Below are 26,017 nucleotides of genomic sequence, written 5' to 3'. Positions count from 1 at the left end.
GTTGACTATTCTGAAGATCATCTGTTAAGTCACAATGAGCTATAATAAGAAAATGACTCACTTGGCTTCAGTAACAAGCCTAAATAGAAGAATCAGCAGAGCCATCTAACTAAATGACTCTAGCAATCATTTTCAAGACTGGATGCATATTAGGAAGCTTTAGCAGAGGTCTCGGCTGAAGTTAAATGCTTAATTTTAGACTAACCAATTTTCCAATAAAAGCAAGTGATTATGAAAACAAAGAGGCAGAGCTATACTGGATGATTCCATGGAAACACACAAGTAGATTCCTACCTACAGACATGCAAAAGTAGGTTTTAACATTCTGCTACCCAGCATATCTCAACATTGCTCAGCTGTGCTTACCTTTCCCCAACTTTCTGCCTTCCTCTCCACAGAATAAATATAATTGGAGGATGAGGAAGTTGGTGGTCCTCAGGGACCACAGAGACGGTGCATTAATGAGAATTCCACCGGGAAAGCAATACTGCGCTGTCTCCACTCAAGAGTCCGGAAGTAGCTCAGCATGATTCTCCGATGAAAAATTAATCAAGTGAATAAGGCCCTGCAATACAAAACAGCAAACGAAAGTTAAACATCTCCCCAGGGAAAAGCCGACAAGTCATAAAAAATTAAAACATAAAACTGAATATTTACAAATATCATTTACAAACTTAAGATTGTTAATGATTCATGCCCATGGCAAGATCACAAGTCCTCAGGGAGCTTCAAGACTTTTCAGGGATCAAGCAAAGCTTCTCTTGCTAGAGTGTGCACCAGAACTACCACCTGGGGGTTCGTGGGGGCAGATGCTGAAACACAGACTTTCAGAACTTGAGAATAAATATCAGTGAGTAAAGTTTTTCCCATTGCTATTTCCTTCATTCATTTATTAATTCAACAGATAATGAGAAGTTATTATATGCCAAACACTGGAAAAGGTCCTGGAGATTTAATGACAAATAAGTAAGAAATAGCCCCTACTCTCAGGGTGTTCACAGCATAATGTCATTAGTAAGCAAATATAATATAATATGGTGAGTGGCGGGAGGGGAAAAATACAAGGAGCAGAAAGAGTGTTCCTGGCAGTAGGAACAGCATGTGCAAAACAGAGTTAAGAAGGAGGCTTAGTATGGTGGGGTGGAGTGTGTCTGTCTGAGGGCGTGTGTCTGGTGTGTGCATGTGCACTATGGGTGTTAGAGTGAATAACGCAAGATGAGATTGAAGAGAAAGTAGGGGCCAAATTACTCCTCCTCCAAGGTAATCTCATCTTGGCAAAGCCATCTTGGTTAACTCAACAAGAGCCATTATCCAATGGACCCTATTCACATGAAGACAAAGCTAATATGGCTGCATAAGATGTGTTTTTAAGACTCAGAATCTTCTAACAGCTTAACACTTCCTGATACAGCAGTTCCTGTGTAAATTTAAGATGTATGACTTTTTTTCTTTTTCCCATTTGCGTGATGGTTTCAGGAGAGGTTGGTACAGTGGATAGTGATCTGTAAAGACAAGTATTGTGTACTTTGGCATGCTACCAATATTGTCGTGCTTCTAACTCACAGTATTCATAGACTTCAGAAGTCATGGTTCAACTGTTCACCCAAGGCAACGATCTCTTTCTTCTAAGTTTTACATATTCTTTTGGGCGGGAAACATCAGATAGAACCTCAATTCCCTTTGAGTGGCTTGTCCCAAATTTAGGAAGCCAAGCCCATTCAGTTCAAGATACAGCTTTTCTGGACTGGAATGAAGATTTGAGCTATAGTTCTAGAAATAAATGACTTGGGTGGAAAAAAGGTGGGTGAGATAATCCAGTATGTACAATAGAAAGAAAAGAAAGTGTGAGAGTAAAAGAAATATTTGTCAAGAAGGAAGTAATTGGTGACATTCAAAGGAAGGAGTGATGCTATCCGGGCCAATAAAAGTTAATTGACTCCAAATGAATTGCTATAGGCCATAGATATCAGCCTAGACTGTGAGCTGGATGTATTTACTTGCTCTTCCAGAGCAAATTCACTCTTGATGCTTCTCTTCCCTACTTTGTGTTCCAGAGGCTGATGTACATGAAGTGCACCAATGGGATGTGTTGTCTTCTGGCCTCCATTTGGGTCCAGCCAATGGGAGACACTAGTAGATCAAAGTGAGCGAGAGGAGAGTGAGACTAGGTATCTGTTCTCTTGACCATGGTTGGGCTCTTTCCCTCTACTAAAGACCACAACACCTGTCAAAAAGACTCCTACAGCTGCTTTCTCTCTCTGGGTTCAGGTAACTTCTCCTTTGTCTTGTTGCTTCAGGCCTAGGGAGGTGATATTTCCCTACTATTGCTAGTTCTGTTGTGCTTCATCATTCCCTGCTGGTTCACTTTGACCTTGCCTACTTTCCATGCATCTTTGTAAACAGTCCTTTCATTAAGCTCTCCTCTATTTCTTGGTTTAAGCGAGCCATTTATTTTTTGTCTGCATCCTGACTGATAGAAGCTGCCACAGACTGCATGCTTTTTCCATTGACTACAGAGAGTTAGCCTGTCTGTTAAAACAATAACTGTTGTTGTTAACAGTTACATAGAAATTACAGTTCACTAAGTGTGTTTACATGTGTTATCTCTTTTTTCACTCTTTATTCATGGCTAATAAAACTCAGACCTCATTGGCTCTACTGGAGTAATAATTATACATAATGAAAGTAAATGTGGATATTTACTACCAAATCCAAGTCTAAACCATATACTTAAGAATTCCAGAACCGAAATGTTGTATAGTCTTTTAAAGCTGAATAAATTGGAGCCTCATTATATAAATTGTCTCTATTTCCTTCATCTGGGTTCCAAGTTCTTCAAATTAGCTAATACTTATTTTTCAAGATTTCATTTCTATTGGAAAATTTCTAAGGGCAAATTGTCAGAAGAGGCAGCATTATGAATCAGAAATTAATCATGAGTTGGTAAATATCTAAGACCATATTTTACAATGATAATTGAATCAATTAAGAATAGAAGTCTGACAAACCAGTTGTTTACTGCCATATAGATAGATAAATGACCATATTAACTCTTTCCCCTCTTTTCAACCACTTATTTCTTCTTTACATGGACACAACCCAAATCTCTTTACTATGTCAGTAAGTAAAACCTACAGAATCATTTAAAAATGCAAAATTTTATAATTCTAAAGAGAGAAGGGCAAAGAGTAACTATATCTATAATAAATTTGATAACCTTCATGGGCTATTCAATTCCCAAAATAAGTAACTCCACAATGAGTATACACAAAATGGAGAAAAGAAATATGCAAAATGTTACCTAATATTTGAGCAGATAGTCTGTGCCTTTATAGTAATGATATTGTTGTTGAAGTTCTTATGGTAAAATCCAGGGAGTTTGGTGGTCTTCCCTCTAAAGTAAGAGAAGGTGGATGGGACAAAGTTAGAACTCAACTTAGATTACTTTTAGCAAAGTTGGACTTTCCCCCCGGACCCCCAAACCCTATACCCAGAAAGCCAAAAAGCCTGAATCATTGGATATCAAAAAATGAGATTTCTAATTTACAATAACCAAGACATAGAAACAACCTAAATGTCTATCAACAGATGAATGGATAAAGAAGATGTGGTATGTATATACAATGGAATACTACTCAGCCATAAGAAAAGAATGAAATAATGCCATCTGCAGCAACATGGATGGACCTGGAGATTGTCATACTAAGTGAAGTAAGTCAGAAAGAGAAAGACAAATACCATATGATATCACTTATATGTGGAATCTAAAATATGACACAAATGAAGTTATCTATGAAACAGAAACAGACTCACAGACATAAAGAACAGACTTGTGGTTCCGAGGCGGAGGAATGGGGTGGGGGAGGGATAGAGTGGGAGTTTGGATTTAGTAGATGCAAACTATCATATATAGAATGGATAAACAACAAGGTCCTACTGTATAGCACAGGGAACTATATTCAATATCCTGTGATAAACCATAATGGAAAAGAATATGAAAAAGAATGTATATATATGTACAGCTGAATCATTTTGCTGTACAGTAGAAATTAACACAACATTGTAAGTCAACTACACTTCAATAAAATTAATTTTTTTAAAAAGTGAGATTTCTAAAATCCATGTTTACTTCTGATATATGTGAATCAAATATAAAATAATCCCCCCAGCTGAAAAATTGCACACAAGACCCTATCTCCTTTCAGGAGAGAAACCATCATCATTTGAAGGTATATTCCAGATGTAAAAGAATGAAATCTATGACCTGAATATATGACTTAGAATACTCAGAACCTCAACTTGAGTGGCTTGCCCCAAATTTAGCAAGCCAAACTTAGATTGTTCAAGATAAAGCTTTTCTAACCAAGCTTATCCAGTTTGAGATAAAGCTATTCTAAACCAGAATGATTTGAGCTACAGTTCTAGAAAGAAATAATTTGAGGGTGGAGAGAAGAGGTGAAGGAAATCATACAATATATACACACAATGTGTACACTAGAAAGAAGAGAAAGTATGAGAGTAAAAGAAACATTTGATTTTTCAATAAGGAAGTAATTGGTGACATTCAAGGGTGCAACTTAGAAAGGGGATAGTCATGTACCAAACTGTCACAATGAGAGGACAGAAAGGAAATGAAGATAGTAATCACAGTCCACAAAAAGAAGAAATAAGTGGTTGAAAAAGGGAAAACAATTGCTATGGTAGTTGATCTATCTACATAACACTATAAGCTGGTTTGGCAGATTTTTATTCTTAATTGATTTATCATTATAAAATATGGTCTTCGATATATCTACCTGCTCATGATTAATTTCCAATCATTCAGAAAGTTTGCTTATGAAAAGGAAAGAGCCCGTCCTGGTGCTTCTCTGTACCCCTAGGACTTAGCAGCTAATGTCTGGTAAATGGATGCCCAGACCTTCTTCTCAAGTCAATCACTAATTCAACCAGTGATAGAAAGGGCTCAAGACCAAGGGAAGGTTTCTTCATGTTAGAAGAGATCTGTGTATTTTTGAAGGCAAAGAAGATGAAGTCAATGGAGGGAAGAAATTGATCATGTTAAAAGAAAGAACTTGATTAAAGAGAGACATAGAAAAAATTCTCAGTGGTGAAGGTCAAAGATGGTACAAGAGCCTTCCTCACTGTTTCTAGGAATTGTTTCCATGCTTCCTTTCCTCACTCCCATCAATCTTCCTTTCCCCTCAACTTCCTGGTCATTCCTTTTCATTTCTCCTTTTCATCTTCTCTTTGCTTCACCTTACTTCTCTCTCTCCCAACCAGCTGTAATATAGAAGTAAAATAAAAATAATAATGTTCACTTTTGTAAAATTATATTGTTTTATGACTGTTCTTAAGCTAAAAGTAGGTGAATTGAATGTTTTATATTTATCTCTTTTTTTTTTTATGTAGCTCTAGAATAAATAGCTTTCCTTTAGATAAAAGACAATATAAGAAAAACCTCACCTTAACTTAGACTCTTGGAAAAAGAATTTGATTTTTGGTAGAAAGGGGGTAGTTTGTGACAGGAAGCATTATGATATAGTTTAAAACATGGTCTCCAGGGTTAAGCAGAGCAAAGTTGAAATCACAAATCCACCACTTACTGGCTGGGGGATTTGGGCAAATTTCCTCATCTATGAAGTGGTGCTGTTATCTTCCTCTGTAAGAGTGGTTCTATAGTCGTAAATGCAGGAGTGGTTTTAGCCTAGTACCCAGCACACAGTAAACACTCGGTAATGGTAGCCATTGTCATTATTAGCTGCTTTACACGTCCTAAACTCTCTGAAGAGATGAGTTAAGCCAAGAAAATATTCTTCTAGCCATTTAGCTTTCTATGGCCCCAGTTTGTACTGGTAAATTTACCAATACCATAATTCTCATTATCCTTCTCTAATGTCAAAAACAAGAAGAAAAGAGAAAAAGGAACTCAAATCCCATCTCCTGCTAAAATGCACAGAATTAACTACGGATTGCAGCCAACTGCTCCAAGCTGTAGCAGTGCTGAAAAAGCAAAAGGTGCTTGTGTTGATTTGACAGTTCAAGAGACAAATAAGCATATCAATTTTAATTTAACTTCCCAAGTTCACAAGCTGTCAGTCAAGATCATTGTTATGCCAATTATCTGGTATTAAATATTGTTATGATTTCTGATATCAAATTTATAGTAAAACACTGTCTTAAGAGTGACATTTCAGTGGAAAATTCCCAGTACTTTCTCTCTGCAATCTGGGCTGGTAAAGTTTAATTAAAACAGCCAAATTACAAACTGCCTCAGAAGGTTTTGTAACAAAATTGCTGGCTGGCCTTTAGTGATAATGGTGTTACAGATCACTGCTTTCTGTCACATGGGCTTGCTTAGATAGGAAAGGATTGGTCATCTATTAGAATAGAAGCCAAGACTTTTTATTGCTGTCATTTCTGCTGCTTTTACTGACAATGAAAGTGGGAGATTTAAAGTTTCAGTTGTTCTCATAAATATGTCCAATCATGGAAAAGCAAAGGGAAGGACTGATACTTTAAAGTTCAGGTATCTGAAAATCTACTGAAGGCTAAATAATATAAAATCTTAAGGACTTCGAATTCTATTCCAAACACTAACAGAAAAACACAGTCTGGGCTCAGGCCAGTCATTGTTGAGCCATCCTGCCCCTGTTTGCCTCTGCAGCTTATACCCAAGCGCTTACAGAAGAGGAAGAGGCCAGCCGGTGCTTCAGGACTGTTGGGTGAGGATGTAAATAGGACATCAAGGGACTTCCCTGGCAGTCCAGTGGTTGGGACTGTGCACTTCCACTGCAAGGGGCTTGGGCTTGGTCCCTGGTCGGGGAACTGGGATCCTGCATGCTGTGCAGTGCAGCCAAATAAATAAAATTAAATTAAATTAAATTAAATTAACTATTGGTTCTCAAACATTAAAAAAAAAAAAAAGAGTCTATTGAATTTAAAAAATATCAAGCTTCTTGCTTCAGCAACAACTTGTTCCCCTGTGAACGCTCTGGAACTTTAGAGCCAGAGAAGCCTATCTAAGGGTACTACGTATTATTCCTCTCATCCTAGTGAAGTTAGCTTGCAATCTTGCTAATTAATATCTATTCTTCAGCACCTTTCTTTACTGTTGTTCACACAACTCTGTGTAAGTCTTTCAAGGCTTCCGTCCACTTTTTCAAAGTAGTCTCAATCCTTTTCTTTCCTAACTTGCTCAGACTAGCTGCCTAGACATCAACCAAATAGTCCAACTCCACCCTTCTTCATTTCTCTAGCCATAATGCTAGCATCTTACTACAGCTCTGAAATTGTATATATTTATAAATTACATGAAGAAGCAATCTCCAATTCAGGTCAAAGTGTGAAAAGTAAGCAAAAAAAAAAATCACATTTCTTTGTATTATAGTAAATAGATTTAATATAACTCCTTTGGAAATATAATGTCTAAAAGCTTCTACTCCCATTATTACCACTCAGGAATGTCTAACATGGCATTATATCCTTCTATTTACTCTTTATCAGGACCTCCACTCTTTCAAATCTTTAGAATTAAACTGTGAAAGAAAGATATATTGACAGAATAAATGATCACACTCCTTGTTTTAAAAAATACATAAACATAACAGTGAGAATTGTCATATTGGTAAAAAGAGAAAGAGAAATTTTCTCATATAAAGAGAAATTTTAGTCCAAGAATCTTAAGTACTAGTGTCAAAATTTCACCCAGTGTCTAGTAAGAGTCACTCAATTATTCAAGCAATACACATGAAAAGATTTTTGATTGACAATGGACACTAAATTACTATAAAACTTTCACCCATTAGTAAAATAGTTGCCCATTTGGATTTTCATCACCAAACCTATTCCTATTTTACTTTCTCCTGTAGTCATAAACAGGTCACAGAGACAGCTCTGGAACTATACTGCCTGGGTTTGAACTTGTCAGTTCCTATTAACTGTGTGACTATAGGCAAGTTTTTCAACTTCTCTGACCATCAGATTCCTCATCAGTAAAATGACGATGGATAATAATAGCACCAACAATATAGAGCACTTGTGGAGATTAAATGGGTTAATATGTGTAACGCAATAGAACTCTGCCAGGCACTAACTAAGCGCTCCATCAGGACTAGCCTGATACTCTAGGATGTGAGTGCCATAAGGGTAGGAACTTGGGCTCCACTGTGTCTGTATCTGCGGTCCTGGGACAGTGCCCAGCACAAAGTATACGCTCAATAAATATTTGCTAAATGAATAAACCAGAACATTCAACTATAAAAACAGGTTACAAAATCATTTTTCTTCATCATTTTTCATTTGTTCACTTAATATTTATTAAACACCTATTGTGTACATTTTCCCAATACAATTCTGTTAATGAAATCCATACAAACAAGGAAAGAAAGTAATGGGAATATGGACTCTACCAACACCAGGTAATATGACTAATTATAAATTCTGCCAGCATCTATTAATTCTGTAAGAAAACTTGGTCTTTAAGCAATTTCTTATGGATCCGAGTTGTAGACCTAATTAACTCAAATTTCTAAAAAATGTATTGAAGGTTTTCATTCCCAGTAACTACAACCTAAATGCATTTCCCCTCTATTCGTCCTTGAAATACACTTGTAATAGTTATTTCTATCTTTCATAAGATTTCCCCCCAGTTTTGTTGAGAAATAATTGATGTACATCACTGTATAAACTTAAGGTATACAGCAGGATGGTTTGATTTACATATATTCTGAAATGATTACCACAATAGATTCAGTTAACATCCATCTTCTCATATATATAAAATAAAAAGAAAAGAAAGAAGGAGAGGGCTTCCCTGGTGATGCAGTGGTTGAGAATCTGCCTGCCAATGCAGGGGACACGCGTTCGAGCCCTGGTCTGGGAAGATCCCACGTGCCGCGGAGCAGCTGGGCCCGTGAGCCACAATTACTGAGCCTGCACGTCTGGAGCCTGTGCTCCGCAACAAGAGAGGCCGTGATAGTGAGAGGCCTGTGCACTGTGATGAAGAGTGGCCCCTGCTTGCCACAACTAGAGAAAGCCCTTGCACAGAAACGAAGACCCAACACAGCCATAAATAAAACAAACAAACAAACAAACAAAACTTCGGCAGGATGTCACTCCATTTCTGACCTCCTCCAATCTCATTTAAAAAAAAAAAAAAAGAAAGGAGAGAAAAAAGGAAAAAAATTTCTCTTCGTGATGAGAATTAGGCTTTACTCTCTTAATAACTTTCCTATATATCATACAGCAGTGTTAGCCATAGTCATCATGTTGTATTGGATATATCACATTCTTAGTACTTATTTATCTTATAACTGGAAGTTTGTACCTTTGACCACCTCCTTCCTCCAATTTTTCCTCCCCCGATTCTTTACCTCTGGTAACCACAAGTCTGACTTTTTCTATAAGTTTGGTTTTTATTTTGTTTTGCTTTGCTTTGTTTCCTTTTTAGATTCCACATGTAATTGAGATAATACAGTATTTGGCTTTCTCTGTCTGACATATTTAGCATAACTCCTTCAAGGTCCATCCAAGTTGTTGCGAATGTTAGGATTTCCTCGTTTTTTATGGCTGAGTAATATTCCATTGTATATATATACCATAACTTCTTTATACGTTCATCTGTTGTTGGGCACTGAGGTTGTTTTCATGTCTTGGCTATTGTAACTAATGTTGCTATGAACACAAGGTTGCAGATATCTTTTTGAGTTAGTGTTTTTGTTTCCTTTGGATATATTCCCAGAAGTGGAATTCCTGTATCATATGATAGTTTTGTTTTTAATTTTTCGAACAACCTCCATACTATTTTCCCTAGTGGCTGCATTGATTTACATTCCCACCAACAGTTCACAAGGGTTCCCTTTTGTCCATATACTTGCCAGCATTTGTTATCTCTTATCTTTTTGATAAACGCCATTCTAACAGGTATAATGTGATATCTTATTGTGGTTCTAATTTGCATTTCCCCAATGACTAGTAATGTTGAGCAACTTTTCATGTACCCATTATATATCTTATTTGAAGAAATGTCTATTTATGTCCTTTGTCCATTTTAAAATTTGGTTATTTGTCTTTTTGCTGTTGAAACATATCACAAGATTTTTTAGATATAGAAAATCTGGTTGGTGCACGATGATTTACTTGACTATTTGGTATTTCTTCATCAATATGTAAATAAGTAAAAATTGTTATGGTATTTGCTGATCATGTACAGTTGGCTTAGAAAATGCACACCAGTCAGAAAGCCCTTAATTCTATATACCAAGTTAATTTAAATATGTATTTTTAATTATATATAGTTTGAGCTACAGAAAAAGACTTAGAATACATCTCTCCAAACTGACAATGTTTTCTAGACATCAAAAATGTGGGGCCAAAACTTGCATAAGCCTCTTAGATAGCCTCATCCACCAGAGGGCAGACAGCAGAGGCAAGAAGAACTACAATCCTGCAGCCTGTGGAACAAAAACCATATTCACAGAAAGACAGACAAGAGGAAAAGACAGAGGGCTATGTATCAGATGAAGGAACAAGACAAAACACCAAAAAAAAATTAAATGAAGTGGAGACAGGCAATCTTCCAGAAAAAGAATTCAGAATAATGATAGTGAAGATGATCCAAGACCTCGGAAAAAGAATGGAGGCAAAGATCGAGAAGATGCAAGAAATGTTTAACAAAGACCTAGAAGAATTAAAGAACAAACAAACAGAGATGAACAATACAATAACTGAAATGAAAACTACACTAGAAGGAATCAATAGCAGAATAACTGACACAGAAGAATGGATACGTGACCTGGAAGACAGAATGGTGGAATTCACTGCTGCGGAACACACTAAAGAAAAAAGAGTGAAAAGAAATGAAGACAGCCTAAGAGACCTCTGGGACAACATTAAATGCAACAACATTCGCATTATAGGGGTCCCAGAAGGGGAAGAGAGAGAGAAAGGACCAGAGAAAATATTTGAAGAGATTATAGTCGAAAACTTCCCTACCATGGGAAAGGAAATAGCCACCCAAGTCCAGGAAGCGCAGCGAGTCCCATATAGGATAAACCCAAGGAGAAACACACCGAGACACATAGTAATCAAATTGGCAAAAATTAAAGACAAAGAAAAATTATTGAAAGCAGCAAGGGAAAAATGACAAATAACATACAAGGGAACTCCCATAAGGTTAACAGCTGATTTCTCAGCAGAAACTCTACAAGCCTGAAGGGAGCGGCATGATATACTTAAAGTGATGAAAGGGAAGAACTCCCTACAACCAAGATTCCTCTACCCAGCAAGGATCTCATTCAGATTCGATGGAGAAATCAACAGCTTTACAGACAAGCAAAAAGCTAAGAGAATTCAGCACCACCAAACCAGCTCTAAAACAAATGTTAAAGGAACTTCTCTAAGTGGGAAACACAAGAGAAGAAAAGGATCTACAAAAACAAACCCAAAACAATTAAGAAAATGGTCATAGGAACACACATATCGATAATTACCCTAAACGCGAATGGATTAAATGCTCCAACCAAAAGACACAGGCTTGCTGAATGGATACAAAAACAAGACCCATATATATGCTCTCTACAAGAGACCATTTCAGACCTAGGGACACATTCAGACTGAAAGTGAGGGGATGGAAAAGGATATTCCATGCAAATGGAAATCAAAAGAAAGCTGGAGTAGCAATACTCATATCAGATAAAATAGACTTTAAAATAAAGAATGTTACAAGAGACAAGGAAGGACACTACATAATGATCAGGGGATCAATCCAAGACGAAGATATAACAATTATAACTATATATGCACCCAACATAGGAGCACCACAATACATAAGGCAACTGCTAACAGCTATAAAAGAGGAAATCAACAGTAACACAATAATAGTGGGGGACTTTAACACCTCACTTACACCAATGGACAGATCATCCAAACAGAATATTAATAAGGAAACAGAAGCTTTAAAAGACACAATAGACCACATAGATTTAATTGATATTTATAGGACATTCCATCCAAAAACAGCAGATTACACGTTCTTCTCAAGTGCGCACGGAACATTCTCCAGGATAGATCACATCTTGGGTCACAAATCAAGCCTCAGTAAATTTAAGAAAATTGAAATCATATCAAGCATCTTTTCTGACCACAACGCTATGAGATTAGAAATCAATTACAGGGAAAAAAAGGTAAAAAACACAAACACATGGAGGCTAAACAATATGGTACTAAATAACCAAGAGATCACCGAAGACATCAAAGAGGAAATCAAAAAATACCTAGAGACAAATGACAATGACAACACGACGATCCAAAACCTATGGGATGCAGCAAAAGCAGTTCTAAGCGGGAAGTTTATAGCTATACAAGCCTACCTCAGGAAACAAGAGAAGTCTCAAATAAACAATCTAACCTTACACCTAAAGGAACTAGAGAAAGAAGAACAAACAAAATCCAAAGTTAGCAGAAGGAAAGAAATCATAAAGATGAGAGCAGAAAAAAGTGAAATAGAAACAAAGAAAATAACAAAGATCAATAAAACTAAAAGCTGGTTCTTTGAGAAGATAAACAAATTGATCAACCATTAGCCAGACTCATCAAGAAAAGGACGGAGAGGACCCAAATCAATAAATTTAGAAAAGAAAAAGGAGAAGTTACAACAGACCCCGCAGAAATACAAAGCATCCTAAGAGATTACTACAAGCAACTGTATGCCAATAAAATGGACAACCTGGAAGAAATGGACAAATTCTTAGAAAGGTATAACCTCCCAAGACTGAACAAGGAAGAAATAGATAATATGAACAGACCAATCACTAGTAATGAAATTGAAACTGTGATTAAATATCTTCCAACAAACAAAAGTCCAGGACCAGATGGCTTCACAGGTGAATTCCATCAAACATTTAGAGAAGAGCTACCACCCATCCTTCTCAAACTCTTCCAAAAAACTGCAGAGGAAGGAACACTTCCAAACTCATTCTATGAGGCCACCATCACCCTGATACCAAAATCAGACAAAGATACTACAAAAAAAGAAAATTACAGACCAATATCACTCATGAATATAGATGCAAAAATCCTCAACAAAATACTAGCAAACAGAATCCAACAACACATTAAAAGGATCATACACCATGACCAAGTGGGATTTATCCCAGGGATGCAAGGATTCTTCAATATACACAAATCAATCAATGTGATACACCATACTAACAAATTGAAGAAGAAAAACCATATGATCATCTCAATAGATGCAGAAAAAGCTTTTGACAAAATTCAACACCCATTTATGATAAAAACTCTCCAGAAAGTGGGCATAGAGGGAACCTACCTCAACATAATAAAGGTCATATATGAGAAACCCACAGCAAACATCATTCTCAATGGTGAAAAATTGAAAGCATTTCCTCTAAGATCAGGAACAAGACAAGGATATCCTCTCCTGCCACTATTATTCAACATAGTTTTGGAAGTCCTAGCCACAGCAATCAGAGAAGAAAAAGAAATAAAAGGAATACAAATTGGAAAACAAGAAGCAAAGCTGTCACTGTTTGCAGATGATATGGTACTATACACAGAGAATCCTACAGATGCCACCAGAAAACTACTAGAGCTAATCAATGAATTTCGTAAAGTTGCAGGATACAAAATTAATGCACAGAAATCTCTTGCATTCCTATACACTAATGATGAAAAATCTGGAAGAGAAATTAAGGAAACACTCCTATTTATCACTGCAACAAAAAGAATAAAATACCTAGGAATAAACCTCCTTAGGGAGACAAAAGACCTGCATGCAGAAAACTATAAGACACTGATGAAAGAAATTAAAGATGATACCAACAGATGGAGAGATATACCATGTTCTTGCATTGGAAGAATCAATATTGGGAAAATGACTATACTACCCAAAGCAATGTACAGATTCAATGCGATCCCTATCAAATTACCAATGGCATTTTTTACAGAACTAGAACAAAAAATCTTAAAATTTGTATGGAGACACAAAAGACCCCAAATAGCCAAAGCAGTCTTGAGGGAAAAAAACGGAGCTGGAGGAATCAGACTCCCTAACTTCAGACTATACTATAAAGCTACAGTAATCGACAATATGGTACTGGCACAGAAACAGAAACAGAGATCAATGGAACGAGATAGAAAGCCCAGAGATAAACCCACGCACCTATGGTCAACTAATCTATGACAAAGGATGCAAGGATATGCAATGGAGAAAAGACAGTTTCTTCAATAAGTGCTGCTGGGAAAACTGGACAGCTACATGTAAAAGAATGAAATTAGATCACTCTCTAACACCACACACAAAAATAAACTCAAAATGGATATGAGACCTAAATGTAAGACTGGACACTATAAAACTCTCAGAAGAAAACATAGAAGAACACTCTTTGACATAAATCACAGCAAAATCTTTTTTGATCCACCTCCTAGAGTAATGGAAATAAAAACAAAAATAAACAAATGGGACCTAATGAAACTTAAAAGCTTTTGCACAGCAAAGGAAACCATAAACAAGATGAAAAGACGACCTCAGAATGGGAGAAAATATTTGCAAACGAATCAATAGACAAAGGATTAATCTCCAAAATATATAAACAGCTCATGCAGCTCAATATTAAAAAAACAAACAACCCAATCCAAAAATGGGCAGAAGACCTAAATTGACATTTCTGCAAAGAAGACATACAGATGGCTAAGAGGCACATGAAAAGATGCTCACCATCACTAATTATTAGAGAAATGCAAATGAAAACTACAATGAGGTATCACCTCACACCAGTTAGAATGGGCATCATCAGAAAATCTACAAACAACAAATGCTGGAGAGGGTGTGGAGAAAAGGGAACCCTCTTGCACTGTTGGTGGGAATGTAAATTGATACAGCCACTATGGAGAACAGTATGGAGGTTCCTTAAAAAACTAAAAATAGAATTACCATATGACCCAGCAATCCCACTACTGGGCATATACTCAGAGAAAACCGTAATTCAAAAAGACACATGCACCCCAATGTTCATTGCAGCAGTATTTACAATAGCCAGGTCATGGAAGCAACCTAAATGCCCATCAACAGACGAATGGGTAAAGAAGATGTAGTACATATATACAATGGAGTATTACTCAGCCCTAAAAAGGAACGAAATTGGGTCATTTGTTGAGACATGGATGGATCTAGAGACTGTCATACAGAGTGAAGTCAGAAAGAGAAAAACAAATATCGTATATTAACGCATGTATGTGGAACCTAGAAAAATGGTACAGATGAACCAGTTGCAGGGCAGAAATTGAGATACAGATGTAGAGAACAAACGTATGGACACCAAGGGGGGAAAGAGGCGGGGTGGGGGGTGATGAATTGGGCGATTGGGATTGACATGTATACACTGATGTGTAAAAAATGGATGACTAATAAGAACTTGCTGTATAAAAAAAAAAAGTGTGAATAATTTGTTATATTTTACTCACTCATTATAGAAAATATTTCTTGAGCACTCACAGTGAACCAGGCCCTCTGTTACATATAAGGAAGAAAAGACGATCTAGCTCATATTATAGAGATCGTTTTATATTTGTATTCCAAATTTTATTATTTTAGCTTATAAGATTATACAATTTGATTTACCTTCATTGTCCTAAGAACAGTAAAATAAAACCTTAACTGAAAACTTGTTTATCGGCTGGTTGGGCCGCCAGGGCCGTGAAGGTAGGACTGCCAGTCGCGGGCGGCGAGTTCCCTGTCTCCAGCTGTCCGCAGTCAGAGCATGGCCCCCTGACCGAGGAGCCCCGGCCGTCTTGCTTAGAGAAGATGCGGCTCGCCAGCACTTGGGCGGGGGCATCCCTGCGCGCTCCTCCTCTGTCGCTGGAGACCCGCCGCGCTGAGCAGCTGGGAGAAGCAGGCCAGAGCCTTCTAGGGCCTCGGGCCCGGGCACCCGTGGAGGATGGGCTGGCTCTTTCCCTGACCAAGAGCGCCTCCTCCCCCGCGGCGGGGTCCCCCGGTGGTCTCCCCAGCCTCCAACAGCAGAAGCAGCGCCTGATCGAGTCCCTCCGTAACTCACACTCCAGTATAGCTGAAATACAGAAAGGTGTGGAATATACGTTGCCATTCACCGTAAACAACCTGACAATTAGCATTAATATATTGCTTCCTCCACAATTTCCTCAGGAAAAACCAGTGATCAGTGTTTATCCACCAACACGACATCACTTAGTGGATGAACAAGGAGTGTATGTTACCTCTCCATTAGGAAACAATTTTACAATGCGCTCAGATCTTGGGAAAATTATTCGGAGTCTATTGGATGAGTTTTGGAAGAAGCCTCCAGTTTCAGTTCCTGCTTCAACAGCATTCCCATACCGGCACAGTAACCCAGGTGCGATGCCTCCTCATGCTTCTCCGGGTTTTCCATTTCTTCCTCCATGTTCCCCACAAGAAGCTACCAGGACTATCAGTTCTTTATCTGTTGCTGACACTGTTTCTTCTTCAACGACAAGTTATACAACAGCCAAACCCGCTCCGCTGCTCCTTCATTTGGTGTCTTTTCAAATCTGCCATTGCCCGTTCCCACAACAGACACCTCAGCACTGATAAGCCAAAATGCTTTTGGTTACAAGATGCCTGATATCCCTGATGCATTTCCAGAACTCTCAGAACTAAGTGTATCACAACTTACAGATACGAATGAACAAGAGGAGGTATTACTAGAACAGTTTCCGACTTTGCCTCAACTAAAACAAATTATTACTGACAATGATGACTTAGTAAAAAGTATTGAGGAGCTAGCAAGAAAAAATCTCCTTTTGGAGCCCAGCTTGGAAGCCAAAAGGCAAACTTAGATGAGTATGAATTACTTACACAAATGAAATCAACTTTTGAAAAGAAGATGCAAAGGCAGCATGAACTTAGCGAGAGCTGTAGTGCGAGTGCCCAATAGGCAAGATTGAAAGTAGCTGCACATGAAGCTGAGGAGGAATCTGATAATATTGCAGAAGATTTCTTGGAGGGAAAAACTGATATAGAAGATTTTCTCAGTAGCTTCATGGAAAAGAGAACAATTTGCCACTGTAGAAGAGCCAAGGAAGAGAAACTCCAACAAGTGATAGCAATGCACAGCCAATTTCATGCTCCACTATAGATTTTCCTGAAAACATGAGCTGCCAAGAGAGGAACGGGACACAAAACTAAGCACATTTATATTTATGATTTGCAAATTGGCATTTCATCACAGTGGCTGAATTCATAGGTAAACTATACAGATTATATACAGAACTGAGACTAATTTTGTACAGATTAGAATGATTTGCCATGATCTTTGCTTTGAGAAATTTTTCTGCACTATTTGCACTAAAAATGTTTATTTATTGTTGATAAATCCTAACATATTTAAGTTCCACTGCTGTTCCTCTCTTACTATTGATTAAATACGTATGCGTGTAATTTTAGCTAGTTTCAATATTTTATAAAATTACTTCATTTAACTTTGTAATTTTAATTTGAAACCGCCTCATTGTTTTATCAAGAATGGTTTATATTTTTTCCTCTCAACCTTTTTTGAAAAATTACCATTTCAACTGTAGAAAAACTCTTATTCTTCCTGTTTCTTTCTGGATGATAAAACTTTCAAAAATAATTTGTTTTTAAATATTCACAGTGTCAGGAAACACCAAACCTGCCAATGTGCCATCTCAAGGAAGTAACTTTTAATACATACAATAAATCAAAAGAATAAACCAGCTGTTTTTACAAACAAAAACAAAACAAAAAAACTTCAATTTATCCAACCATCTATGAATCGTTTCAAATCATTTGAAATTATCACAAGCCAAAGGAAACTATTAGTTTCAGTAACTCACAAGCCCGAATATGTGTGTCAAAATAGTCTCTTACAATAGAATTATTGCCTATTTTTATATTTATGGATTTGAGAGAAAAGAAAAACTTAAAATTGATTAACTGTAATAAATTTACACTAACTGGAGGGTGCATGTGGGGCTTATAGCATGAGGACCTACAGTTACATTGCTGACTGGCAGGGGAGTGAAGTAGGGCTGTGGTTCTTAGAAAATGTTTATGAGTTCTTTAGTAAATAAATAACCATTTGTCATTAACATATTCATCGGTACTATTCAAAAACTCTATGGTTTTCCAAATGCTTTTGAAAATAGCTTATTGGACTAAAGGACTTCATTCAAATAAGCTGTTCATTTCCTTTGTTTACATGATTAATATTCATATCAAACACATTTTTCTTAATACAAAGACATAAAAATTCTGACTACAGGTCAGAATTATCATCGATTCCAATGAAGTCTGTTAATGAGGTATTTGTTTTTGTGCAGAGTACTATTCAAACCATTAATGTACATCCCAAGTAGTTCATGGAGGCTTTTTTATTATGCAATCAAGCATATTCATAGGGACGACATGCCCTTGTCTGTTAACCATGTCTCTTTATTTACTCATTGATTTATGAAGTGCAGTACATTGAAAAGGCTCTCTTAGGAATTATGGGAAATTACTAATGTTCCTCTGCATAGTATTTCTCATAATACTCCAACAAGAGTTCACAGAGAACTCGATTATGTAAACTAAAGATTAACATTTGTGTCCAAGTGATGACAAAAAGCTTGGTAAATCCAGTCTGAATTTCAATTAATTCAGAGAAAAAGAAACACACCCACTGTTTAATTGATCATGTAGACCAGTGGTTGGTAATCTTTTGGAGGTTCGAAGACTGCTTTGAGAATTTAGTGAAAGTTATGGATTCTCCCTCCTGAAAATCTGGACCAGGTGAAGAACTTATGGTGGAGAAAAAGAAACAGTGATTTTTCACTTATCAACCAGTGATATTGTATGTTATTGTATGTTATTAGATAGTCTCCTACTGCCAATGCCTTATCATTTTCTGAGCTCTAACGGTTTCTACCAGTATATTTATTAAACAAGTTCTACTAAACCACAAGTTCATAATTATAACTTGAAAATAAGTTCATGCCCCAGAGGTTTGCTTTACTCCTACTCTTACCTAAAAGCCTCCACAATTCAGCATAGAAAGTACAGAAAAGTAAGGTTCCTCATCAGTAAACACTGTATCTTCAATGTCTTCTCTGAACATTCCCTTCTCTTTGCCTTAAATGAAACCAGGTTACCTCCTAACGGCATTGCTTTTTCTGTAATCTTCTCAAGTAGAGGTGATTTTTTTCCCCTCTCACATTGCACATACAAAAGGGTTAGAAGGTAGATTATCCTCCATGCTTTCCATTGCAACGTCAAATCATTTCCCCCTTCCTTCTATGAATTTGAAGCTCATGCCAGCCCGCTATACTAGCTGCTCTACCTCCTCAATGCTATCATATTCTTATCTCCTAGTTACCCCGCTCCTTCTTTGACAGGATTAGATCCTAGATCCTAGACCAGTCTTCCTTATCACTCCGACTTCTGTCATCATTCTTAGTGATGACGACATCCACACAGATGACCCATCATACACCTCAGTCCCTCAGTTCCAGGAACTTTTTCTTCCACAGCATCTCAGCCAGCCATTCCCATAATCTGTTTCAAACATCCCATTTCTAGCTCCCACCTTCTATTTCTTTGAGCTCACTTATTCTATTAACAACCTCCTCCACTGCTACAATTTTCAATCTTGACCCTTCTATCTATTGCTAACATACCCATGTTCTGTCTTCAGCTATCTATTTTGGTAATCATCAAGACTATCACTCCCTTTATGCTTTCACCTTTGAGTGTACAATCCTAACAAAACCCTGGTTGAACCTGAATAGCCACTTTTCCTGTATCTTGGTGATGCTAGAGCACATCACTTAAATTCATGAATACATATCTCAAATGGGCATGCAACACATCCTGGAAAGTCTACAGTGTTTCCCTAGTAAGCTCACTTTCCCACTCTCTAAGACAATCATTTCATACCCCTCCCCTCTCAAAAAACCTCCTACACCCCCTTCCTTTTTCATTCTCAGCTGATGACCTTGACTCTTGACTTTTTGAGGAAACAGACATTATTAGATGGGAACACCCTCACATTCTCACCTCCATATGTGAAACCTACCTGTGTCAATATCTGTTTCTCCATCCTTCCTCCTGTTACAGTGGAAGGTGTGTCTCTCTGCCTTCAAAGGCTCGTCTTTCCCTTGGACTCCAGTTCCCATCACATCACTCTTTCAAGTTAGACAGGCTGCCCTCTCACAAATCTCACAGACTGGTGAAGACAACTACAGGCTGGTGAATCCTAAATGCCAGAAGAAGCACTGCTCTGTCTAAACCACAATCCAAACCCTACTACACTCCCCAAAGGATCTTGTCTGGCTCTAATTATGGAGCCACTCCAAGACACAATCCATGTGTACCAGCCATGTGGCAAATCTGGAACCCTTGCCATGATTACTTTGTTTTTCCCCATTCCTGGCTAGGTATCCATTCTGTATAGAAATGGACAAGGGAGCCCAGTGTCTCCTGTGACTTGGGGGCTAAGGCACCAATCTTTCCTCCTTGGAAGGCTACATAAATATTTTGACTAATCTTTACAATTTTTTATTCTCATTTTGTAGGGAGACGATCTGTCCATGTACTTTCTAAAGTCTTTCAATACTTGCTAGACTCAGGAACTTTAGAGTGAGTGAGGAGATTAGAGACTATTCATTTAACTCCCATTTTAAAGCCTCAGCAAAGCAAAGTGACTTGGCTAAAGTCACACTTTTGATACTAGTGAACACAGTATTAGAATCATGTTCTCTAAGACAGAAGCTATTTCTACTGTGCTACTTGTGATTGTGAGCTCCTTGGAGTAATAATACCCTAGAAGTATTATTATGTAAGCATCTGACCAAACGAATATGAAATAGATTTATGGATTCACGTAGTGGATTCCATATGGATACCCAAAAGAGGTCCATAATTACAGACTGGAAACCACTCACCCGTGTGTAAAATTAACAATATTCCAGGAGTGGACCGACTCATTAACTACGTTGTATATTACTTCTCCTGAACAGTAAGCTCTTTCATGGCCTTATTGTGAAAGGAAACCCAATTCTAAAGAACTCTGGCCTTAGAAGCTGCCTCCATTAGACAGCTGGACATATCTGGAGATAGTTACCCTCAGTCTCCTTTTTGTTTTTATGAAAACCCAGGGAATTGTAAAAAAATTAATCTTATTTTATAATTCATCATCAGCGACCAATTAAACAACCACATACTGCGCACCTGCTACTGTGAGAAAATGTGCTAGACACTGGCTTTACAGAGACAGCTGTGATGTAGCTCCAGCTCTTGGGAACCCATGATTCCGCATAGAGACACCCATAAAACACTGGTATAGTGCAGCCACCCAAGAGGGCTAGCACAAGTGATTTGCTATTAATAACAAAGTACTGAAGTTGGTGAAATATTTACTTTAAAAGATTAGAATGGAGTCGGTTATCCTTATAATAACTTTGTACTCATTTACTGGCATCATGATACACATTCTTGAGTAGGAATAGAAGGGATAGAGTTATGATTCATCTAGATAAATCCATGGAGGTGTGCCAGCAAAAGAAAATCACTATCATGTGTCAAAGTAGAAAAAATTGTTGACAAGCTCTAGCCTAGATCTAGTGAGAGAGGGAAACAGGCAGACAGACAATGATTACAGGATAGTCCATTAGGTGCAGCCATAGCACCTGGTGTAAACACAGGATGCTGTGGGCAGGCAGAGAAAGAGAAGGGGTCACGCAATTGCCAAAACAATCCTGAGGAAAAAGAACAAAGCAGGAGGCATAACCCTCCCAGACTTCAGACAATACCACAAAGCTACAGTAATCAAAAGAGTGTGGTATTGACACAAAAACAGACATCTGGATCAATGGAACAGAATAGAGAGCTCAGAAATAAACTTACACACCTATGGCCAATTAACCTTTGACAAAGGAGGCAAGAATATACAATGGGAAGAAGGCAGTCTCTTCAGCAAGGGGTGTTGGGAAAGTTGGACAGCTGCATGTAAATCAATGAAGTTAGAACACACTCTTACACCATACACAAAAATAAACTCAAAATAGCTTAGAGACTTAAATATAAGACATAACACCATAAAACTCCTAGAAAAGAACATAGGAAAAACATTCTCTGACATAAATTATACCAATGTTTTCTTAGGTCAGTCTCCCAAGGCAATAGAAATAAAAGCAAAAGTAAACAAATGAGACCTAATTAAACTTACAAGCTTTTGCACAGCAAAGGAAACCATAAACAATATGAAAAGACAACCTATGGAATGGGAGAAAATATTTGCAAATGATGACAAGGGCTTAATTTCCAAAATATACAAACAGCTCATACAACTCAACAACAAAAAAACAAACAACCCAATCAAAAAATGGGTAGAAGAACTAAACAGACATATCTCCAAAGAGAACATACAGATGGCTAACAGGCACATGCAAAGATCCTCAACATTGCTAATTATTAGAGAAATGCAAATCAAAACTACAATGAAGTATTACCTCACACCAGTCAGAATGGCCATCATTAAAAAGTTTACAAATAATAAATGCTGGAGAGGGTGTGGAGAAAAAGGAACCTTCCTACACTGTTGGCGGGAATGCAGAGCCACTATGGAAAACAGTATGGAGGTTCCTCAAAAAACTAAAAATAGAATTGCCATATGATCCAGCAATCCCACTGCAGGGCATATATCCAGACAAAACTATAACTCAAAAAGATACATGTACCCCTATGTTCATAGCAGCACTATTCACAATAGCCAAGACATGGAAACAACCTAAATGTCCACTGACAGATGAATGGATAAAGAAGATGTGGTACATATATACAATGGAATATTACTCAGCCATAAAAAAGAACGAAGTAATGCCATTTGCAGCAACATGGATGGAACTAGAGATTATCATACTAAGTGAAGTAAGTCAGAAAGAGACAAATACCATATGATATCACTTACATGTGGAATCTAAAATATGACAGAAATGAACTTATCTATGAAACAGAAACAGATTTGCAGACATAGAGAACAGACTTGTGGTTCCCAAGGGGGAGGAGGAGGAGGGATGGAGTGGGAATTTGGGGTTAGCAGATGCACACTGTTATATATAGGATGGATAAACAACAAGGTCCTAATGTATAGCACAGGGAAATATCTTCAATATCCTGTGATAAACCATAATGGAAAAGAACATAAAAAAAGAATGTATATATAGGTATCACTGAACCACTTTGCTGTACAACAGAAATAAACACAACATTTTAAATCAACTATACTTCAATTTTTAAAAAGATTCTAAAAGGGTATTATTTTTTTTAAAAAGACAGAAAGGGTCAGAGAAAACTGTGCTGATAGGAGAGGGTGCGGTTAGGATTAGAGGAAACTGTACCAAGCCACAGCTAACATGAGATAACCCTGACTAAGAACACAGAACTAGGAGCTGGGTTGGGACAGCTTGGGCAGTGCTCAGGTTATGGATCTTGGGCCCACCAGTCTTAAATCAAAGCAGAGTTGACAGCTGAACTGGAGAGACCTGGCAAAGTTCACAGTCCAGTACAAGTTCTGCAGTCAACTTCCAGAGGTATATGTTCAGCAGACACCAGCCAGGGTGCACAGCATAGCCAAACGCTTGCTGGCATGGGTCAGGGTTCAGATTCAGATTCAGCATTTGGACAGATAATCTGGAAGGAGGCCTTCTGCAATCATCAGAACACAAAGGACCACAGAGCAGCAGGGGCAGGGTGTGAGGTAAACCAAGACAGAACTGTCTGATCTTTCTTCTTAAGCTTCAATTTCAGTATGTGGCAAGGATGAGCCAGCAGATGTCAAACAGAGTCAAGCAGTGAAAAGATGCAGAAGAAAATCACAGTGGCAATATCTTTGCCAATGAAAAGCTCACAGTCTAAATAGGGAGAAAGAAACACATGAGCAAACAAGCTCCAGAGATGCTGTGATAGAAGTTTGTAGAATGGACCACAAAAGCCAGAGTGGTCAATTCAGCCTGGGAAAGTTGGGTAAACGTTTTGAAATGGAGGTGACCGTGAATAAACCTGGAAGATAAGTAGGCGTTTCCCTGGCAGAACTCAGAAAGAAGGGGCAATTGGGAAAGACGTTCTGAGCAAAGGAAACAGCATGAACAAGAGTTAACTGGACTCATGGAGCAGTCTGGAACATCCAGGGACAGTATGGGGATGAAACACTGAGTCAGGACTGATTACATAATTGTGGAGCCCGGTGATGGCGCACTGCTAAGCATGGGGCCATGCAGCCAGCCCTGCACAGAATGCAGAATGGGTGAGAGGAGGCTGGGCTTTACCATGTAGATCACTAAAGGTTTTAAAATTTTTTATTCTAACAGCTTTACTGGGATACAATTCACATACCATATGATTCACCATTTAAATGTACAATTCATTGGTTTTTAGTATATTCACAAAGTAATATTCTATTGTATGGATTTACCATATTTTATTTATCCATTCATCCTTCGATGGACATTTGGGTTGTTTCGACCTTTTGGCTATCATGAATAATGCTGCCATAGGCGTTTATACACAAGTTTCTTTGTGGCCATGAGTTTTCATTTCTCTTGAGTGTATACCCTGGAGTGAGATTGCTGGGTCACATGGTAACTCACGTTTAATCACTCAAGGAACTGCCAGACTATTTCCCAAAGTGGATGTACCATTTTACAATCCTACAAGTGGTGTATTAGAGTTCCAACTTTTCCACACCCTTGTCAACACTCGCTATTATTGGTCTTTTTTATTCTAGCCATCCTACTGGGTATCAAGGAGTACCAGTAAAGTTTTTTAAAAAGGGAAGAAATAAAAATTTTAGTTTTAGGAGGATGACACTGACATCAAGATTTGAAAAGAATTAAATAGAAGTGGGACTAGAGACAAAGGATTCTAACAAAGAATGAACCTCTCTCTGTCATTGGCTGCTTAGAAAAGGTAAGAAGTTAAAATGGCACTATTGCTCCAACTACTTTCTCTGTATCAGAGTCTTTACTTCACATTGTTTCTTCTAAGAATTTTTCATCATAATTTTAACAACTGTTGCAGAAAAAATGGGGCACCACTTTTTGAGAATGTGCCCTAAGGGAGCCTCTGCTTCCCAGCTACCATCAATTCCAACTTTCCCATCTCTCCTTCCAGTGTTCACCCAACCTCAGTGATGCTTCTGGACACAACTAGAGACAGTCCAGTTTAAAATGTATTAGCAAGAGTTGGCAACTGATTGGCTCTGGAAAGTCAAAAGAGAGAAGAATATTTCTCTTCTTCTAGTAACTTCCTGGTTTCTAGCAGGGGTGACTAGGTAAAGTAGCAGTTCTTGTTACTAAGATGCAAAAATTAGACCAGGAGAGGGAGTTAAGGAAAGAGGAAGCGTTTGGATTGAAGCACACTGACACTGAGGTGTCTAGGGGATAGCAAGGGGAGTGGCTTGGCAGGTGGCTGGATAGAAGTCCTGAAGGTAGTAGTTCAGTTGTCTGTTTCAAATATTTAAACTACATAGACACAGAAGCTCAGTATTTGCTATTTTAAATGCCTACAATGAGCCTTCCAGCTTGTCCTTTGCTATAAGAAATGGATTTTGAAATTAGGAAATTTTGGGACTTGCCTGGTGGCTCAGTGGTTAAGACTGCACACTCCTAATGCAGGGGGCCTGGGTTTGATCCCTCGTCAGGAAACTAGATCTCACATGCATGCTGCAACTAAGAGTTTGCATGCTGCAACTAAGGAGTCGGCGAGCCACAACTAAGGAGCCCTTGAGCCGCAACTAAGGAGCCCATGTGCCACAACTAAGACCCAGAGCAACCAAATAAATAAATAAATAAATAAATATTTTTAAAAGAAGATATTAGGAAATTTTCCCAGGTACTCAGTCAAAAGAAATTTTGGGGGGAGTTTTTAGTTAAAAAACAATAGCTATGCATTTCCCCAGTTCTCGTCTGTTCTTTGCTGGTGGTATATGTTTCAAAATCCATAACTAATCAC

General features: G+C 37.9%; 1 pseudogene across 1 annotated transcript; it reads left to right on the top strand.

The window, feature by feature from the left end:
• The first annotated feature begins 13,481 nt into the window (after positions 1–13,481).
• Positions 13,482–24,448, top strand: LOC309632739 (vacuolar protein sorting-associated protein 37A pseudogene; annotated as a pseudogene). Its single transcript has one exon. The product of its transcript is annotated as a vacuolar protein sorting-associated protein 37A pseudogene (transcript).
• The last annotated feature ends 1,569 nt before the right edge of the window (positions 24,449–26,017 follow it).

The sequence above is a fragment of the Balaenoptera borealis genome, assembly GCF_965194805.1.
Source record: "Balaenoptera borealis genome assembly, chromosome: 7".
Classification (NCBI taxonomy): Eukaryota; Metazoa; Chordata; class Mammalia; order Artiodactyla; family Balaenopteridae; genus Balaenoptera; species Balaenoptera borealis.
This window is presented reverse-complemented; position numbering and strand designations above follow the sequence as displayed.